This window comes from Rutidosis leptorrhynchoides, chromosome 4 (genome assembly GCF_046630445.1).
Source record: "Rutidosis leptorrhynchoides isolate AG116_Rl617_1_P2 chromosome 4, CSIRO_AGI_Rlap_v1, whole genome shotgun sequence".
Classification (NCBI taxonomy): Eukaryota; Viridiplantae; Streptophyta; class Magnoliopsida; order Asterales; family Asteraceae; genus Rutidosis; species Rutidosis leptorrhynchoides.
The window spans coordinates 315964704-315984953 of record NC_092336.1 but is presented as its reverse complement, the minus strand read 5'-3'; positions in this window follow the sequence as shown (position 1 = coordinate 315984953).

The following is a 20250-nucleotide window of genomic DNA, read 5'->3' as shown; positions in this document are numbered from 1 at the left end:
AATTTGAATGGAAGGATGAACAAGAGAAAGCGTTTCAGTTATTGAAGAAAAAGCTAACTACCGCACCTATATTGTCATTGCCTGAAGGGAATGATGATTTTGTGATTTATTGTAACGCATCAAAGCAAGGTATCGGTTGTGTATTAATGCAACGAATGAAGGTGATTGCTTATGCGTCTAGACAATTGAAGATTCACGAACAAAATTATACGACGCATGATTTGGAATTAGGCGCGGTTGTTTTTGCATTAAAGACTTAGAGGCACTACTTATATGGGGTCAAAAGTATTATATATACCGACCACAAAAGTCTTCAGCACATATTTAATCAGAAACAACTGAATATGAGGCAGCGTAGGTGGATTGAATTGTTGAATGATTACGACTTTGAGATTCGTTACCACCCGGGGAAGGCAAATGTGGTAGCCGACACCTTGAGCAGAAAGGACAGAGAACCCATTCGAGTAAAATCTATGAATATAATGATTCACACTAACCTTACTACTCAAATAAAGGAGGTGCAACAAGGAGTTTTAAAAGAGAGAAATTTAAAGGATGAAATACCCAAAGGATCGGAGAAGCATCTTAATATTCGGGAAGATGAAACCCGGTATAGGGCTGAAAGAATTTGGGTACCAAAATTTGGAGATATGAGAGAAATGGTACTTAGAGAAGCTCATAAAACCAGATACTCAATATATCCTGGAACGGGGAAGATGTACAAGGATCTTAAGAAACATTTTTGGTGGCCGGGTATGAAAGCTGATGTTGCTAAATACGTAGGAGAATGTTTGACATGTTCTAAGGTCAAAGCTGAGCATCAGAAACCATCAGGTCTACTTCAACAACCCGAAACCCCGAAATAGAAATGGGAAAACATTACCATGGATTTCATCACTAAATTGCCCAGGACTGCAAGTGGTTTTGATACTATTTGGGTAATAGTTGATCGTCTCACCAAATCAGCACACTTCCTGCCAATAAGAGAAGATGACAAGATGGAGAAGTCAGCACGACTGTATTTGAAGGAAGTCGTCTCCAGACATGGAATACCAATCTCTATTATCTCTGATAGGGATGGCAGATTTATTTCAAGATTCTGGCAGACATTACAGCAAGCATTAGGAACTCGTCTAGACATGAGTACTGCCTATCATCCACAAACTGATGGGCAGAGCGAAAGGACGATACAAACTATTGAAGACATGCTACGAGCATGTGTTATTGATTTCGGAAATAGTTGGGATCGACATCTACCGTTAGCAGAATTTTCCTACAACAACAGCTACCATTCAAGCATTGAGATGGCGCCGTTTGAAGCACTTTATGGTAGAAAGTGCAGGTCTCCGATTTGTTGGAGTGAAGTGGGGGATAGACAGATTACGGGTCCGGAGATAATACAAGAAACTACCGAGAAAATCATCCAAATTCAACAAAGATTGAAAACCGCCCAGAGTCGACAAAAGAGCTATGCGGACAGTAAAAGAAAAGATATAGAGTTTGAAATTGGAGAAATGGTCATGCTTAAGGTTTCACCTTGGAAAGGCGTTGTTCGATTTGGTAAACGGGAGAAACTAAATCCAAGGTACATTGGACCATTCAAGATTATAGATCGTGTCGGACCAGTAGCTTACCAACTGGAGCTACCTCAACAACTCGCGGCTGTACATAACACTTTCCACGTCTCAAATTTGAAGAATTGTTTTGCTAAAGAAGATCTCACTATTCCGTTGGACGAAATCCAAATCAATGAAAAACTTCAATTCATTGAAGAACCCGTCGAAATAATGGATCGTGAGGTTAAGAGACTTAAACAAACAAAGAAACCGATTGTTAAGGTTCGATGGAATGCTTGTAGAGGACCCGAGTTCACCTGGGAGCGTGAAGATCAGATGAAGAAGAAATACCCGCATTTATTTCCAGAAGATACGTCAACACCTCCAACTGCTTAAAATTTCGGGACGAAATTTATTTAACGGGTAGGTACTGTAGTGACCCGAACTTTTCCATGTTTATATATATATTAAATGAAATTGTTATTTACATGATTAAGTGTTTCCAACATGTTAAGCAATCAAACTTGTTAAGACTTGATTAATTGAAATAGGTTTCATATAGACAATTGACCACCCAAGTTGACCGGTGATTCACGAACGTTAAAACTTGTAAAAACTATACGATGACATATATATGGTTATATATATAGTTAACATGATTTTATTATAAGTATGTATCTCATTAGGTATTTTAATAATGAGTTATATACATAAAAATGAGACTATTAATTTAAGAAACTCGAAAACGATATATATAACGATTATCGTTATAACAACGTATTACTAGGTACATATGAATCATATTAAGATACTGATACACTTGGTTAATTATGTTAAATGATAAGTAAATATATTATTAAGTGTATTAATAATGAAATACATATGTAAAAATAAGACTACTAACTTAATGATTTCGAAACGAGACATATATGTAACGATTATCGTTGTAACGACATTTAACTGTATATATATCATACTAAGATATATTATATATCATAATATCATGATAAGATAACAATTTAACATCTCATTTGTTATAATAAATAATGGGTTAACAACATTCAACAAGATCGTTAACCTAAAGGTTTCAAAACAACATTTACATGTAACGACTAACGATGACTTAACGACTCAGTTAAAATGTATATACATGTAGTGTTTTAATATGCATTAATACACTTTTAAAAGACTTCAAGACACTTATCAAAATACTTCTACTTAACAAAAATGCTTACAATTATATCCTCGTTCAGTTTCATCAACAATTCTACTCGTATGCACCCGTATTCGTACTCGTACAATACACAGCTTTTAGATGTATGTACTATTGGTATATACACTCTAATGATCAGCTCTTAGCAGTCCATGTGAGTCACCTAACACATGTGGGAACCATCATTTGGCAACTAGCATAAAATATCTCATAAAATTACAAAAATATGAGTAATCATTCATGACTTATTTACATGAAAACAAAATTACATATCCTTTATATCTAATCCATACACCAACGACCAAAAACACCTACAAACACTTTCATTCTTCAATTTTCTTCATCTAATTGATCTCTCTCAAGTTCTATCATCATGTTCTAAGTGTTCTTCATAAATTTCAAAAGTTCTAGTTTCATAAAATCAAGAATACTTCCAAGATTGCAAGTTTACTTCCAAGTTTTCTAAATCCATTCCAAGTAATCATCCAAGATCAAGAAACCTTTGTACACTTACAGTAGGTTATCTTTCTAATACAAGGTAATAATCATATTCAAACTTTAATTCAATTTCTATAACTATAACAATCTTATTTCGAGTGGAAATCTTACTTGAAATTGTTTTCGTGTCATGATTCTGCTTCAAGAACTTTCAAGCCATCCAAGGATCCTTTGAAGCTAGATCTATTTTTCTCATTTCCAATAGATTTATCCAAGGAACTTGAGGTAGTAATGATGTTCATAACATCATTCTATTCATACATATAAAGCTATCTTATTCGAAGGTTTAAACTTGTAATCACTAGAACATAGTTTAGTTAATTCTAAACTTGTTCGCAAATAAAAGTTAATCCTTCTAACTTGACTTGTAAAATCAACTAAACACATGTTCTATATCTATATGATATGCTAACTTAATGATTTAAAACCTGGAAACACGAAAAACACCGTAAAACCGGATTTACGCCGTCGTAGTAACACCGCGGGCTGTTTTGGGTTAGTTAATTAAAAACTATGATAAACTTTGATTTAAAAGTTGTTATTCTGGGAAAATGATTTTTATTATGAACATGAAACTATATCAAAAAATTATGGTTAAACTCAAAGTGGAAGTATGTTTTCTAAAATGGTCATCTAGACGTCGTTCTTTCGACTGAAATGACTACCTTTACAAAAACGACTTGTAACTTATTTTTCCGACTATAAACCTATATTTTTTCTGTTTAGATTCATAAAATAGAGTTCAATATGAAACCATAGCAATTTGATTCACTCAAAACGGATTTAAAATGAAGAAGTTATGGGTAAAACAAGATTGGATAATTTTTCTCATTTTAGCTACGTGAAAATTGGTAAAAAATCTATTCCAACCATAACTTAATCAACTTGTATTGTATATTATGTAATCTTGAGATACCATAGACACGTATACAATGTTTCGACCTATCATGTCGACACATCTATATATATTTCGAAACAACCATAGACACTCTATATGTGAATGTTGGAGTTAGCTATACAGGGTTGAGGTTGATTCCAAAATATATATAGTTTGAGTTGTGATCAATACTGAGATACGTATACACTGGGTCGTGGATTGATTCAAGATAATATTTATCGATTTATTTCTGTACATCTAACTGTGGACAACTAGTTGTAGGTTACTAACGAGGACAGCTGACTTAATAAACTTAAAACATCAAAATATATTAAAAGTGTTGTAAATATATTTTGAACATACTTTGATATATATGTATATATTGTTATAGGTTCGTGAATTAACCAGTGGCCAAGTCTTACTTTCCGACGAAGTAAAAATCTGTGAAAGTGAGTTATAGTCCCACTTTTAAAAGCTAATATTTTTGGGATGAGAATACATGCAAGTTTTATAAATGATTAACAAAATAGACACAAGTACGTGAAACTACATTCTATGGTTGAATTATCGAAATCGAATATGCCCCTTTTTATTAAGTCTGGTAATCTAAGAATTAGGGAACGGACACCCTAATTGACGTGAATCCTAAAGATAGATCTATTGGGCCTAACAAACCCCATCCAAAGTACCGGATGCTTTAGTACTTCGAAATTTATATCAAATCCGAAAGGTGTCCCGGAATGATGGGGATATTCTTATATATGCATCTTGTTAATGTCGGTTACCAGGTGTTCACCATATGAATGATTTTTATCTCTATGTATGGGATGTATATTGAAATATGAAATCTTGTGGTCTATTGTTACGATTTGATATATATAGGTTAAACCTATAACTCACCACATTTTTTTTGACGTTTAAAGCATGTTTATTCTCAGGTGAATATTAAGAGCTTCTGCTGTCGCATACTTAAATAAGGACGAGATTTGGAGTCCATGCTTGTATGATATTGTGTAAAAACTGCATTCAAGAAACTTATTTCGTTGTAACATATTTCTATTGTAAACATTATGTAATGGTCGCGTGTAAATAGGATATTTTAGATTATCATTATTTGATAATCTACGTAAAGCTTTTTAAACCTTTATTGATGAAATAAAGGTTATGGTTTATTTTAAAATGAATGCAGTCTTTGAAAAACGTCTCATATAGAGGTCAAAACCTCGCAACGAAATCAATTAATATGGAACGTTTTTAATCAATAAGAACGGGACATTTCACTGTTCCTACTATTATTTTTTACAGCAAAATATGATTGATGATGAGATTTATAATCGTGTATAAGAAGATGATTGAGCCAAGAACCATCGATTGTTATCCTAAAACATCGCTGTTATGAGTATATATTCTTCTCTATTGGCCGACAAGTGATAATCACATAAACCCCACTCAGTTATTACGGATGAAGAATCTGAGGTATTACAAATTCTTGCTGGGCCACTCTTATTCGATTTTATTTTGGGCTGTCATGGAAAATGGAATGAGTTACCAAGTGGGCTGCGGTGTCAGTTTTTAAAACCCAATTCGTTAGACACACTCAAACTGCACAGCTACAACATCGTTTACAATTTTTTTTATGTACGATGCATGATAGATGATGATGGTGACGATGTATGCTTGATAATGATAATGATTAAGAATAATGAGTGGAGTTGTTGTTGCTTTAAGTTTAGATGAAACCGAACCTCACCCCTTTAATTCCGTCGACCTAATTCATTAAAAAAAATGGTGTATATATCGATTGAATTTGAGAAATTGTGTGGGCTGCTGTAGACCCTTAAAATCTATTACCAATCCATACCTCTATTGCTATTTGGGCCGAGATCCACTAAATATTTGGGCCGAGTATGTGGCCTGTTGAACGAGTTATTGAAGTTGAAGAAGAAACAGCTGTATACGGGATATATATAGGTATCTTGTATTAAAACAGAAAAGCTTTGGTAGAGGAGTGGTTAAGGGGTGGTGTCAAGTAGCGGGAGGTTGCGGGCTCGAGCCCTGCTTGGGTCATTTCTTTTTATGAGAAGCTTAAGAGGTAGTTTTTCTTTTTTTTATTATTTATTTATCTATTATTATTATTATCATTATTATTTGTTATTATTATCTTATAATTATTTTGACTAATATTGTTACTTATATTATTATTATTATTATTACTTATTGCTATTATTATTGGTGAAATGTCCCGTTCTTATTGATTAAAAACGTTCCATATTAATTGATTTCGTTGCGAGGTTTTGACCTCTATATGAGACGTTTTTCAAAGACTGCATTCATTTTTAAAACAAACCATAACCTTTATTTCATAGATAAAGGTTTTAAAAAGCTTTACGTAGATTATCAAATAATGATAATCTAAAATATCCTGTTTACACACGACCATTACATAATGGTTTACAATACAAATATGTTACAACAAAATAAGTTTCTTGAATGCAGTTTTTACACAATATCATACAAGCATGGACTCCAAATCTCGTCCTTATTTAAGTATGCGACAGCGGAAGCTCTTAATAATCACCTGAGAATAAACATGCTTAAAACGTCAACAAAAATGTTGGTGAGTTATAGGTTTAACCTATATATATCAAATAATAATAATAGACCACATTATTTCATATTTCAATACACATCCCATACATAGAGATAAAAATCATTCATATGGTGAACACTGGTAACCGACATTAACAAGATGCATATATAAGAATATCACCATCACTCCGGGACACCCTTCGGATATGATATAAATTTCGAAGTACTAAAGCACCCGGTACTTTGGATGGGGCTTGTTGGGCCCAATAGATCTATCTTTAGGATTCGCGTCAATTAGGGTGTCTGTTCCCTAATTCTTAGATTACCAGACTTAATAAAAAGGGGCATATTCGATTTCGATAATTCAACCATAGAATGTAGTTTCACGTACTTGTGTCTATTTTGTAAATCATTTATAAAACCTGCATGTATTCTCATCCCAAAAATATTAGATTTTAAAAGTGGGACTATAACTCACTTTCACAGATTTTTACTTCGTCGGGAAGTAAGACTTGGCCACTAGTTGATTCACGAACCTATAACAATATATACATATATATCAAAGTATGTTCAAAATATATTTACAACACTTTTAGTATATTTTGATGTTTTAAGTTTATTAAATCAGCTGTCCTCGTTAGTAACCTACAACTAGTTGTCCACAGTTAGATGTACAGAAATATATCGATAAATATTATCTTGAATCAATCCACGACCCAGTGTATACGTATCTCAGTATTGATCACAACTCAAACTATATATATTTTGGAATCAACCTCAACCCTGTATAGCTAACTCCAACATTCACATATAGAGTGTCTATGGTTGTTCCGAAATATATATAGATGTGTCGACATGATAGGTCGAAACATTGTATACGTGTCTATGGTATCTCAAGATTACATAATATACAATAAAAGTTGATTAAGTTATGGTTGGAATAGATTTGTTACCAATTTTCACGTAGCTAAAATGAGAAAAATTATCCAATCTTGTTTTACCCATAACTTCTTCATTTTAAATCCGTTTTGAGTGAATCAAATTGCTATGGTTTCATATTGAACTCTATTTTATGAATCTAAACAGAAAAAGTATAGGTTCATAGTCGGAAAAATAAGTTACAAGTCGTTTTTTGTAAAGGTAGTCATTTCAGTCGAAAGAACGACGTCTAGATGACCATTTTAGAAAACATACTTCCACTTTGAGTTTAACCATAATTTTTGGATATAGTTTCATGTTCATAATAACAACTTTTAAATCAAAGTTTATCATAGTTTTTAATTAACTAACCCAAAACAGCCCGCGGTGTTACTACGACGACGTAAATCCGGTTTTACGGTGTTTTTCGTGTTTCCAGGTTTTAAATCATTAAGTTAGCATATCATATAGATATAGAACATGTGTTTAGTTGATTTTAAAAGTCAAGTTAGAAGGATTAACTTTTGTTTGCGAACAAGTTTAGAATTAACTAAACTATGTTCTAGTGATTACAAGTTTAAACCTTCGAATAAGATAGCTTTATATGTATGAATCGAATGATGTTATGAACATCATTACTACCTTAAGTTCCTTGGATAAACCTACTGGAAAAGAGAAAAATGGATCTAGCTTCAACGGATCCTTGGATGGCTCGAAGTTCTTGAAGCAGAATCATGACACGAAAACAAGTTCAAGTAAGATCATCACTTGAAATAAGATTGTTATAGTTATAGAAATTGAACCAAAGTTTGAATGTGATTATTACCTTATATTAGAATGATAACCTACTGTAAGAAACAAAGATTTCTTGAGGTTGGATGATCACCTTACAAGATTGGAAGTGGGCTAGCAAACTTGAAAGTATTCTTGATTTTATGTAACTAGAACTTGTAGAATATATGAAGAACACTTAGAACTTGAAGATAGAACTTGAGAGAGATCAATTAGATAAAGAAAATTTAAGAATGAAAGTGTTTGTAGGTGTTTTTGGTCGTTGGTGTATGGATTAGATATAAAGGATATGTAATTTTGTTTTCATGTAAATAAGTCATGAATGATTACTCATATTTTTGTAATTTTATGAGATATTTCATGCTAGTTGCCAAATGATGGTTCCCACATATGTTAGGTGACTCACATGGGCTGCTAAGAGCTGATCATTGGAGTGTATATACCAATAGTACATACATCTAAAAGCTGTGTATTGTACGAGTACGAATACGGGTGCATACGAGTAGAATTGTTGATGAAACTGAACGAGGATGTAATTGTAAGCATTTTTGTTAAGTAGAAGTATTTTGATAAGTGTCTTGAAGTCTCTCAAAAGTGTATGAATACATATTAAAACACTACATGTATATACATTTTAACTGAGTCGTTAGTCGTTACATGTAAGTGTTGTTTTGAAACCTTTAGGTTAACGATCTTGTTAAATGTTGTTAACCCAATGTTTATAATATCAAATGAGATTTTAAATTATTATATTACCATGATATTATCATGTATGAATATCTCTTAATATGATATACATACATTAAATGTCTTTACAACGATAATCGTTACATATATGTCTCGTTTAAAAATCATTAAGTTAGTAGTCTTGTTTTTACATATGTAGTTCATTGTTAATATACTTAATGATATGTTTACTTATCATAGTATCATGTTAACTATATATATATCCATATATATGTCATCATATAGTTTTTACAAGTTTTAACGTTCGTGAATCACCGGTCAACTTGGGTGGTCAATTGTCTATATGAAACATATTTCAATTAATCAAGTCTTAACAAGTTTGATTGCTTAACATGTTGGAAACATTTAATCATGTAAATATCAATCTCAATTAATATATATAAACATGGAAAAGTTTGGGTCACTACAGTACCTACCCGTTAAATAAATTTCGTCCCGAAATTTTAAGCTGTTGAAGGTGTTGACGAATCTTCTGGAAATAAATGCGGGTATTTCTTCTTCATCTGATCTTCACGCTCCCAGGTGAACTCGGGTCCTCTACAAGCATTCCATCGAACCTTAACAATTGGTATCTTGTTTTGCTTAAGTCTTTTAACCTCACGATCCATTATTTCGACGGGTTCTTCGATGAATTGAAGTTTTTCGTTGATTTGGATTTCATCTAACGGATTAGTGAGATCTTCTTTAGCAAAACATTTCTTCAAATTCGAGACGTGGAAAGTGTTATGTACAGCCGCGAGTTGTTGAGGTAACTCAAGTCGGTAAGCTACTGGTCCGACACGATCAATAATCTTGAATGGTCCAATATACCTTGGATTTAATTTCCCTCGTTTACCAAATCGAACAACGCCTTTCCAAGGTGCAACTTTAAGCATGACCATCTCTCCAATTTCAAATTCTATATCTTTTCTTTTAATGTCAGCGTAGCTCTTTTGTTGACTTTGGGCGGTTTTCAACCGTTGTTGAATTTGGATGATCTTCTCGGTAGTTTCTTGTATAATCTCCGGACCCGTAATCTGTCTATCCCTCACTTCACTCCAACAAATCGGAGACCTGCACTTTCTACCATAAAGTGCTTCAAACGGCGCCATCTCAATGCTTGAATGGTAGCTGTTGTTGTAGGAAAATTCTGCTAACGGTAGATGTCGATCCCAACTGTTTCCGAAATCAATAACACATGCTCGTAGCATGTCTTCAAGCGTTTGTATCATCCTTTCACTCTGCCCATCAGTTTGTGGATGATAGGCAGTACCCATGTCTAGACGAGTTCCTAATGCTTGCTGTAATGTCTGCCAGAATCTTGAAATAAATCTGCCATCCCTATCAGAGATAATAGAGATTGGTATTCCATGTCTGGAGACGACTTCCTTCAAATACAGTCGTGCTAACTTCTCCATCTTGTCATCTTCTCTTATTGGCAGGAAGTGTGCTGATTTGGTGAGACGATCAACTATTACCCAAATAGTATCAAAACCACTTGCAGTCCTTGGCAATTTAGTGATGAAATCCATGGTAATGTTTTCCCATTTCCATTCCGGGATTTCGGGTTGTTGAAGTAGACCTGATGGTTTCTGATGCTCAGCTTTGACCTTAGAACACGTCAAACATTCTCCTACGTATTTAGCAACATTGGCTTTCATACCCGGCCACCAAAAATGTTTCTTGAGATCCTTGTACATCTTCCCCGTTCCAGGATGTATTGAGTATCTGGTTTTATGAGCTTCTCTAAGTACCATTTCTCTCATATCTCCAAATTTTGGTACCCAAATCCTTTCAGCCCTATACCGGGTTCCGTCTTCCCGAATATTAAGATGCTTCTCCGATCCTTTGGGTATTTCATCCTTTAAATTTCCCTCTTTTAAAACTCCTTGTTGCGCCTCCTTTATTTGAGTAGTAAGGTTAGTGTGAATCATTATATTCATAGATTTTACTCGAATGGGTTCTCTGTCCTTTCTGCTCAAGGTGTCGGCTACCACATTTGCCTTCCCCGGGTGGTAACGAATCTCAAAGTCGTAATCATTCAACAATTCAATCCACCTACGCTGCCTCATATTCAGTTGTTTCTGATTAAATATGTGCTGAAGACTTTTGTGGTCGGTATATATAATACTTTTGACCCCATATAAGTAGTGCCTCTAAGTCTTTAATGCAAAAACAACCGCGCCTAATTCCAAATCATGCGTCGTATAATTTTGTTCGTGAATCTTCAATTGTCTAGACGCATAAGCAATCACCTTCATTCGTTGCATTAATACACAACCGAGACCTTGCTTTGATGCATCACAATAAATCACAAAATCATCATTCCCTTCAGGCAATGACAATATAGGTGCCGTAGTTAGCTTTTTCTTCAATAACTGAAATGCTTTCTCTTGTTCATCATTCCATTCAAATTTCTTCCCTTTATGCGTTAATGCAGTCAAGGGTTTTGCTATTCTGGAAAAGTGTTGGATGAACCTTCTGTAGTAACCAGCTAGTCCTAAAAACTGGCGTATGTGTTTCGGAGTTTTCGGGGTTTCCCACTTTTCAACGGTTTCTATCTTTGCCGGATCCACCTTAATACCTTCTTTGTTCACTATGTGACCGAGGAATTGAACTTCTTCCAACCAAAATGCACTCTTTGAAAACTTAGCGTACAATTCTTCCTTCCTCAATACTTCTAACACCTTTCTCAAATGTTCACCGTGTTCTTGGTCATTCTTTGAGTAAATAAGTATGTCATCAATGAAAACAATGACAAACTTGTCAAGGTATGGTCCACACACTCGGTTCATAAGGTCCATGAACACAGCTGGTGCATTTGTTAAACCAAACGGCATGACCATAAACTCGTAATGACCGTAACGTGTTCTGAAAGCAGTCTTTGGAATATCATCTTCTTTCACCCGCATTTGATGATACCCGGAACGTAAGTCAATCTTTGAATAAACAGACGAGCCTTGTAGTTGATCAAATAAGTCGTCGATTCTCGGTAGTGGGTAGCGGTTCTTGATGGTAAGTTTGTTCAACTCTCGGTAGTCGATACACAACCTGAATGTACCATCTTTCTTCTTGACAAACAAAACAGGAGCTCCCCACGGTGATGTGCTTGGTCGAATGAAACCACGCTCTAAAAGTTCTTGTAATTGGCTTTGCAGTTCTTTCATCTCGCTGGGTGCGAGTCTGTAAGGAGCACGAGCTATTGGTGCAGCTCCTGGTACAAGATCTATTTGAAATTCAACGGATCGATGTGGGGGTAATCCCGGTAATTCTTTCGGAAATACATCGGGAAATTCTTTTGCGACGGGAACATCATTGATGCTCTTTTCTTCAGTCTGTACTTTCTCGACGTGTGCTAGAACAGCATAGCAACCTTTTCTTATTAGTTTTTGTGCCTTCAAATTACTAATAAGATGTAGCTTCGTGTTGCCCTTTTCTCCGTACACCATTAAGGGTTTTCCTTTTTCTCGTATAATGCGAATTGCATTTTTGTAACAAACGATCTCTGCTTTCACTTCTTTCAACCAGTCCATACCGATTATCACATCAAAACTCCCTAACTCTACTGGTATCAAGTCAATCTTAAATGTTTCGCTAACCAGTTTAATTTCTCGATTCCGACATATATTATCTGCTGAAATTAATTTACCATTTGCTAATTCGAGTAAAAATTTACTATCCAAAGGCGTCAATGGACAACTTAATTTAGCACAAAAATCTCTACTCATATAGCTTCTATCCGCACCCGAATCAAATAAAACGTAAGCAGATTTATTGTCAATAAGAAACGTACCCGTAACAAGCTCCGGGTCTTCCTGTGCCTCTGCCGCATTAATATTGAAAACTCTTCCGCGGCCTTGTCCATTCGTGTTCTCCTGGTTCGGGCAATTTCTAATAATGTGGCCCGGTTTTCCACATTTATAACAAACTACATTGGCATAACTTGCTCCGACACTACTTGCTCCGCCATTACTCGTTCCGACATCATTTGTTCCTTTCGTTCTATTAACCCCTGGTCCGTAGACCTCACACTTCGCCGCGCTATGACCATTTCTTTTACACTTGTTGCAAAATTTGGTGCAGAACCCCCAGTGATACTTTTCACACCTTTGGCATAGCTGCTTCTGATTGTTGTTGTTGTTGCGGTTATTATTGTTGTTGGGATGATTGTTGTAATTGCTGTTGTTGTTGTTGTTGTTGTTGTTGTTGTTGTTGTTGTTGTTGGGCCGTTTGTTGTAGTTGCGATTGATGTTGCGATTGTTGGGATGATTGTTGCGATTATTGTTGTAATTGCTGTTGTTGTTGTATTGGTGATTCTTATCACCGTTTTCCTCCCACTTTCTTTTGACTTGCTTCACATTGGCCTCTTCAGCAGTCTGTTCTTTAATTCTTTCTTCAATCTGGTTCACTAGTTTGTGAGCCATTCTACATGCCTGTTGTATGGAGGCGGGCTCGTGTGAACTTATATCTTCTTGGATTCTTTCCGGTAATCCTTTCACAAACGCGTCGATCTTCTCTTCCTCATCTTCGAACGCTCCCGGACACAATAGGCACAATTCTGTGAATCGTCTTTCGTACGTGGTAATATCAAATCCTTGGGTCCGTAACCCTTTAAGTTCTGTCTTGAGCTTATTGACCTCGGTTCTGGGACGGTACTTCTCGTTCATCAAGTGCTTGAATGCTGACCATGGTAGTGCGTACGCATCATCTTGTCCCACTTGCTCTAGATAGGTATTCCACCATGTTAACGCAGAACCTGTGAAGGTATGCGTAGCGTACTTCACTTTGTCCTCTTCAGTACACTTACTTATGGCAAACACCGATTCGACCTTCTCGGTCCACCGTTTCAATCCGATCGGTCCTTCGGTTCCATCAAATTCCAAAGGTTTGCAGGCAGTGAATTCTTTGTAGGTGCATCCTACACGATTTCCTGTACTGCTAGATCCAAGGTTATTGTTGGTATGTAGCGCAGCCTGTACTGCGGCTATGTTTGAAGCTAGAAAAGTACGGAATTCCTCTTCATTCATATTCACGGTGTGTCGAGTAGTCGGTGCCATTTCCTTCAAAATAATCAAATGGAACAAGTTAATCATACAGAATATTAAGAGTAGTTAATAGTATTTCGTAGCATAATATGAACTCATTTATAAAAGCTTTTTCTTCATATTAGCGTTTTATAAGTTTAAATTCGGGTAGTACCTACCCGTTAAGTTCATACTTAGTAGCTAATATACAATTCAACTACTACAATTCTATATGAAAAACTGATTATAATAATATTTCGCGTTCAAACTTTTATACAATATTTTACAAACTTACAATACCGCTTATTTTACATAAAGCATGAAATATAGCACACAATAACTTTGATACAAGATAGTTGTGAAGATAATTCTAGCTAGTACACAAGTCGTTCAGCAAAGGCAATAAAGACACGTAATTCATACGTCCAGAAATAAGTCATGCATTCTGGTTTTACTAGGACTACTTCCCATCCTTGGTCTTGTGGAACATAACCGTTATGGCCGTTGATAAGACAGCGTGTTGTAACGTCGTCAAAGGGACGAGGGTTACGTAATGTCCAACAGTCCCGTAACAATCTAAAAACCTTATTTCTTACCCCAATTACCGACTCCGTCACTTGTGGGAACGTTTTGTTTAATAGTTGTAGCCCGATGTTCTTGTTCTCACTTTGGTGAGAAGCGAACATTACTAATCCGTAAGCATAACATGCTTCTTTATGTTGCATGTTAGCCGCTTTTTCTAAATCACGAAGTCCAATATTCGGATATATTGAGTCAAAATAATTTCTTAACCTGTTGCGTAAAATAGCATTTGGGTTCCCCGCAATATATGCGTCAAAGTAAACACATCGTAACTTATGGGTTTCCCAATGTGATATCCCCCATCTTTCAAACGAAAGTCTCTTATAAACCAAGGCATTCTTGGAACGTTCTTCGAATGTCTTACAAACTGATCTCGCCTTAAATAGTTGTGCCTAGGAATTCTGACCGACTCTAGACAAGATTTCATCAATAATGTCTCCGGGTAGGTCTCTTAAAATATTGGGTTGTCTATCCATTTTGTGTTTTTATACTGTAAAATAGACAAGAGTTAGATTCATAAAAAAAATACTTATTAATACAAGCAATTTTTACATATATCATAAAGCATAAGCACACTATATTACATATATTACACCACACGAATACAACTATCTTATTCTGACTCGCTCGTTTCTTCTTCTTCGGTTTTGGATCATTTTGCCAAGTTTCTAGGGATATATGATGTTCCCCTAATACGAGCCGTGGTTGTCCACATTGGTTTAGAAAAACATGGTGGTTTAGAGGTTCCCGGGTAATTGTTACAACTTAAGGACTTCGGGGGTTGACGATACATATAAAATTCATCGGGGTTGGAATTAGATTTCTCTATTTTTATGCCCTTTCCCTTATTATTTTCTTTTGCCTTTTTAAATTCAGTTGGGGTAATTTCTATAACATCATCGGAATTCTCGTCGGAATCCGATTCATCGGAGAATTGGTAATCCTCCCAATATTTTGCTTCCTTGGCGGAAACACCATTGACCATAATTAACCTTGGTCGGTTGGTTGAGGATTTTCTTTTACTTCACCGTTTTATTATTTCCCCCACCGGTTCTATTTCTTCAACCTGTTCCGATTCTTCTTCAGGTTCCGATTCTTCTTCCGGTTCCGACTCTTCTTCCGGTTCCTCTTCGAGAACTTGTGAATCAGTCCACGAATCATTCCAATTTACAATTGACTCTTCATTATTATTAGGTGAGTCAATGGGACTTGTTCTAGAGGTAGACATCTATCACATAATATCAAACGCGTTAAGAGATTAATATATCACATAATATTCACATGTTAAAAATATATAGTTTCCAACAAAATTTGTTAAGCAATCATTTTTCAAGTAAACACGGTCGAAGTCCAGACTCACTAATGCATCCTAACAAACTAGATAAGACACACTAATGCAAAATTCTTGTTCTCTAAGACCAACGCTCGGATACCAACTGAAATGTCCCGTTCTTATTGATTAAAAACGTTCCATATTAATTGATTTCGTTGCGAGGTTTTGACCTCTATATGAGACGTTTTTCAAAGACTGCATTCATTTTTAAAACAAACCATAACCTTTATTTCATAGATAAAGGTTTTAAAAAGCTTTACGTAGATTATCAAAAAATGATAATCTAAAATATCCTGTTTACACACGACCATTACATAATGGTTTACAATACAAATATGTTACAACAAAATAAGTTTCTTGAATGCAGTTTTTACACAATATCATACAAGCATGGACTCCAAATCTCGTCCTTATTTAAGTATGCGATAGCGGAAGCTCTTAATAATCACCTGAGAATAAACATGCTTAAAACGTCAACAAAAATGTTGGTGAGTTATAGGTTTAACCTATATATATCAAATCATAATAATAGACCACAAGATTTCATATTTCAATACACATCCCATACATAGAGATAAAAATCATTCATATGGTGAACACCTGGTAACCGACATTAACAAGATGCATATATAAGAATATCCCCATCATTCCGGGACACCCTTCGGATATGATATAAATTTCGAAGTACTAAAGCATCCGGTACTTTGGATGGGGCTTGTTGGGCCCGATAGATCTATCTTTAGGATTCGCGTCAATTAGGGTGTCTGTTCCCTAATTCTTAGATTACCAGACTTAATAAAAAGGGGCATATTCGATTTCGATAATTCAACCATAGAATGTAGTTTCACGTACTTGTGTCTATTTTGTAAATCATTTATAAAACCTGCATGTATTCTCATCCCAAAAATATTAGATTTTAAAAGTGGGACTATAACTCACTTTCACAGATTTTTACTTCGTCGGGAAGTAAGACTTGGCCACTGGTTGATTCACGAACCTATAACAATATATACATATATATCAAAGTATGTTCAAAATATATTTACAACACTTTTAATATATTTTGATGTTTTAAGTTTATTAAGTCAGCTGTCCTCGTTAGTAACCTACAACTAGTTGTAGGTTACTAACGAGGACAGCTGACTTAATAAACTTAAAACATCAAAATATATTAAAAGTGTTGTAAATATATTTTGAACATACTTTGATATATATGTATATATTGTTATAGGTTCGTGAATCAACCAGTGGCCAAGTCTTACTTCCCGACGAAGTAAAAATCTGTGAAAGTGAGTTATAGTCCCACTTTTAAAATCTAATATTTTTGGGATGAGAATACATGCAGGTTTTATAAATGATTTACAAAATAGACACAAGTACGTGAAACTACATTCTATGGTTGAATTATCGAAATCGAATATGCCCCTTTTTATTAAGTCTGGTAATCTAAGAATTAGGGAACAAACACCCTAATTGACGCGAATCCTAAAGATAGATCTATCGGGCCCAACAAGCCCCATCCAAAGTACCGGATGCTTTAGTACTTCGAAATTTATATCATATCCGAAGGGTGTCCCGGAATGATGGGGATATTCTTATATATGCATCTTGTTAATGTCGGTTACCAGGTGTTCACCATATGAATGATTTTTATCTCTATGTATGGGATGTGTATTGAAATATGAAATCTTGTGGTCTATTATTATGATTTGATATATATAGGTTAAACCTATAACTCACCAACATTTTTGTTGACGTTTTAAGCATGTTTATTCTCAGGTGATTATTAAGAGCTTCCGCTATCGCATACTTAAATAAGGACGAGATTTGGAGTCCATGCTTGTATGATATTGTGTAAAAACTGCATTCGAGAAACTTATTTTGTTGTAACATATTTGTATTGTAAACCATTATGTAATGGTCGTGTGTAAACATGATATTTTAGATTATCATTATTTGATAATCTACGTAAAGCTTTTTAAACCTTTATTGATGAAATAAAGGTTATGGTTTATTTTAAAATGAATGCAGTCTTTGAAAAACGTCTCATATAGAGGTCAAAACCTCGCAACGAAATCAATTAATATGGAACGTTTTTAATCAATAAGAACGGGACATTTCAGTTGGTATCCGAGCGTTGGTCTTAGAGAACCAGAAAATTTGCATTAGTGTGTCTTATCGAGTTTGTTAGGATGCATTAGTGAGTCTGGACTTCGACCGTGTTTTATTTAAAAATGATTGCTTAACATTTTTGTTGGAAACTATATATTTTTAACATATGAATATTATGTGATATATTAATCTCTTAACGTGTTTGACATTATGTGATAGATGTCTACCTCTAGAACAAGTCCCATTGACTCACCGAATAATAATGAAGAGTCAAATGTAAATTGGAATGATTCGTGGACTGATTCACAAGTTCCCGAAGAGGAACCGGAAGAAGAATCGGAACCGGAAGAAGAATCGGAACCGGATGAAGAAATAGAACCGGTGGGGGAAATAATAAAACGGTTAAGTAAAAGAAAATCCTCAACCAACCGACCAAGGTTAATTATGGTCAATGGTGTTTCCGCCAAGGAAGCAAAATATTGGGAGGATTACCAATTCTCCGATGAATCGGATTCCGACGAGAATTCCGATGATGTTATAGAAATTACCCCAACTGAATTTAAAAAGGCAAAAGAAAATAATAAGGGAAAGGGAATAAAAATAGAGAAATCTAATTCCAACCCCGATGAACTTTATATGTATCGTCAACCCCCGAAGTCCTTAAGTTGTAACAATGACCCGGGAACCTCTAAACCACCAGGTTTTTCTAAACCAATGAGGATAACGACGGCTCGTATTAGGGGAACATCATATATCCCTAGAAACTTGGCAAAACGAACCAAAACCGAACAAGAAGAAACGAGCGAGTCAGAATAAGATAGTTATATTCGTGTGGTGTAATATATGTAATATAGTGTGCTTATGCTTTATGATATATGTAAAAATTGCTTGTATTAATAAGTATTTTTTTTATGAATCTAACTCTTGTCTATTTTACAGTATAAAAACACAAAATGGATAGACAACCCAATATTTTAAGAGACCTACCCGGAGACATGATTGATGAAATCTTGTCTAGAGTCGGTCAGAATTCCTCAGCACAACTATTTAAGGCGAGATCAGTTTGTAAGACATTCGAAGAACGTTCCAAGAATGCCTTAGTTTATAAAAGGCTTTCGTTCGGAAGATGGGGAATATCACATTGGGAAATCCATTAGTTACGATGTGTTTACTTTGACGCATATATTGCGGGGAACCCAAATGCTATTTTACGCAACGGGTTAAGAAATTATTTTGACCCAGTATATCCGAATATAGGACTTCGTGATTTAGAAAAAGCGGCTAACATGCAACATAAAGAAGCATGTTATGCTTACGGGTTAGTAATGTTCGCTTCTCACCAAAGTGAGAACAAGAACATCGGGCTACAACTATTAAACAAAACGTTCCCACAAGTGACGGAGTCAGTAATTGGGGTAAGAAATGAGGTTTTTAGGTTATTACGAGACTGCTGGTCATTACGTAACCCTCGTCCCTTTGACGACGTTACAACACGCTGTCTTATCAACGGCCATAACGGTTATGTTCCATAAGACCAAGGATGGGAAGTAGTCCTAGTAAAACCAGAATGCATGACTTGTTTCTGGACGTATGAATTACGTGTCTTTATTGCCTTTGCTGAACGACTTGTGTACTAGCTAGAATTATCTTCACAACTATCTTGTATCAAAGTTATTGCGTGCTATATTTCATGCTTTATGTAAAATAAGCGGTATTGTAAGTTTGTAAAATATTGTATTAAAGTTTGAACGCGAAATATTATTACAACCAGTTTTTCATATAGAATTGTAGTAGTTGAATTGTATATTAGCTACTAAGTATGAACTTAACGGGTAGGTACTACCCGAATTTAAACTTATAAAACGCTAATATGAAGAAAAAGCTTTTATAAATGAGTTCATATTATGCTACGAAATACTATTAACTACTCTTAATATTCTGTATGATTAACTTGTTTCATTTGAATACTTTGAAGGAAATGGCACCGACTACTCGACACACCGTGAATATGAATGAAGAGGAATTCCGTA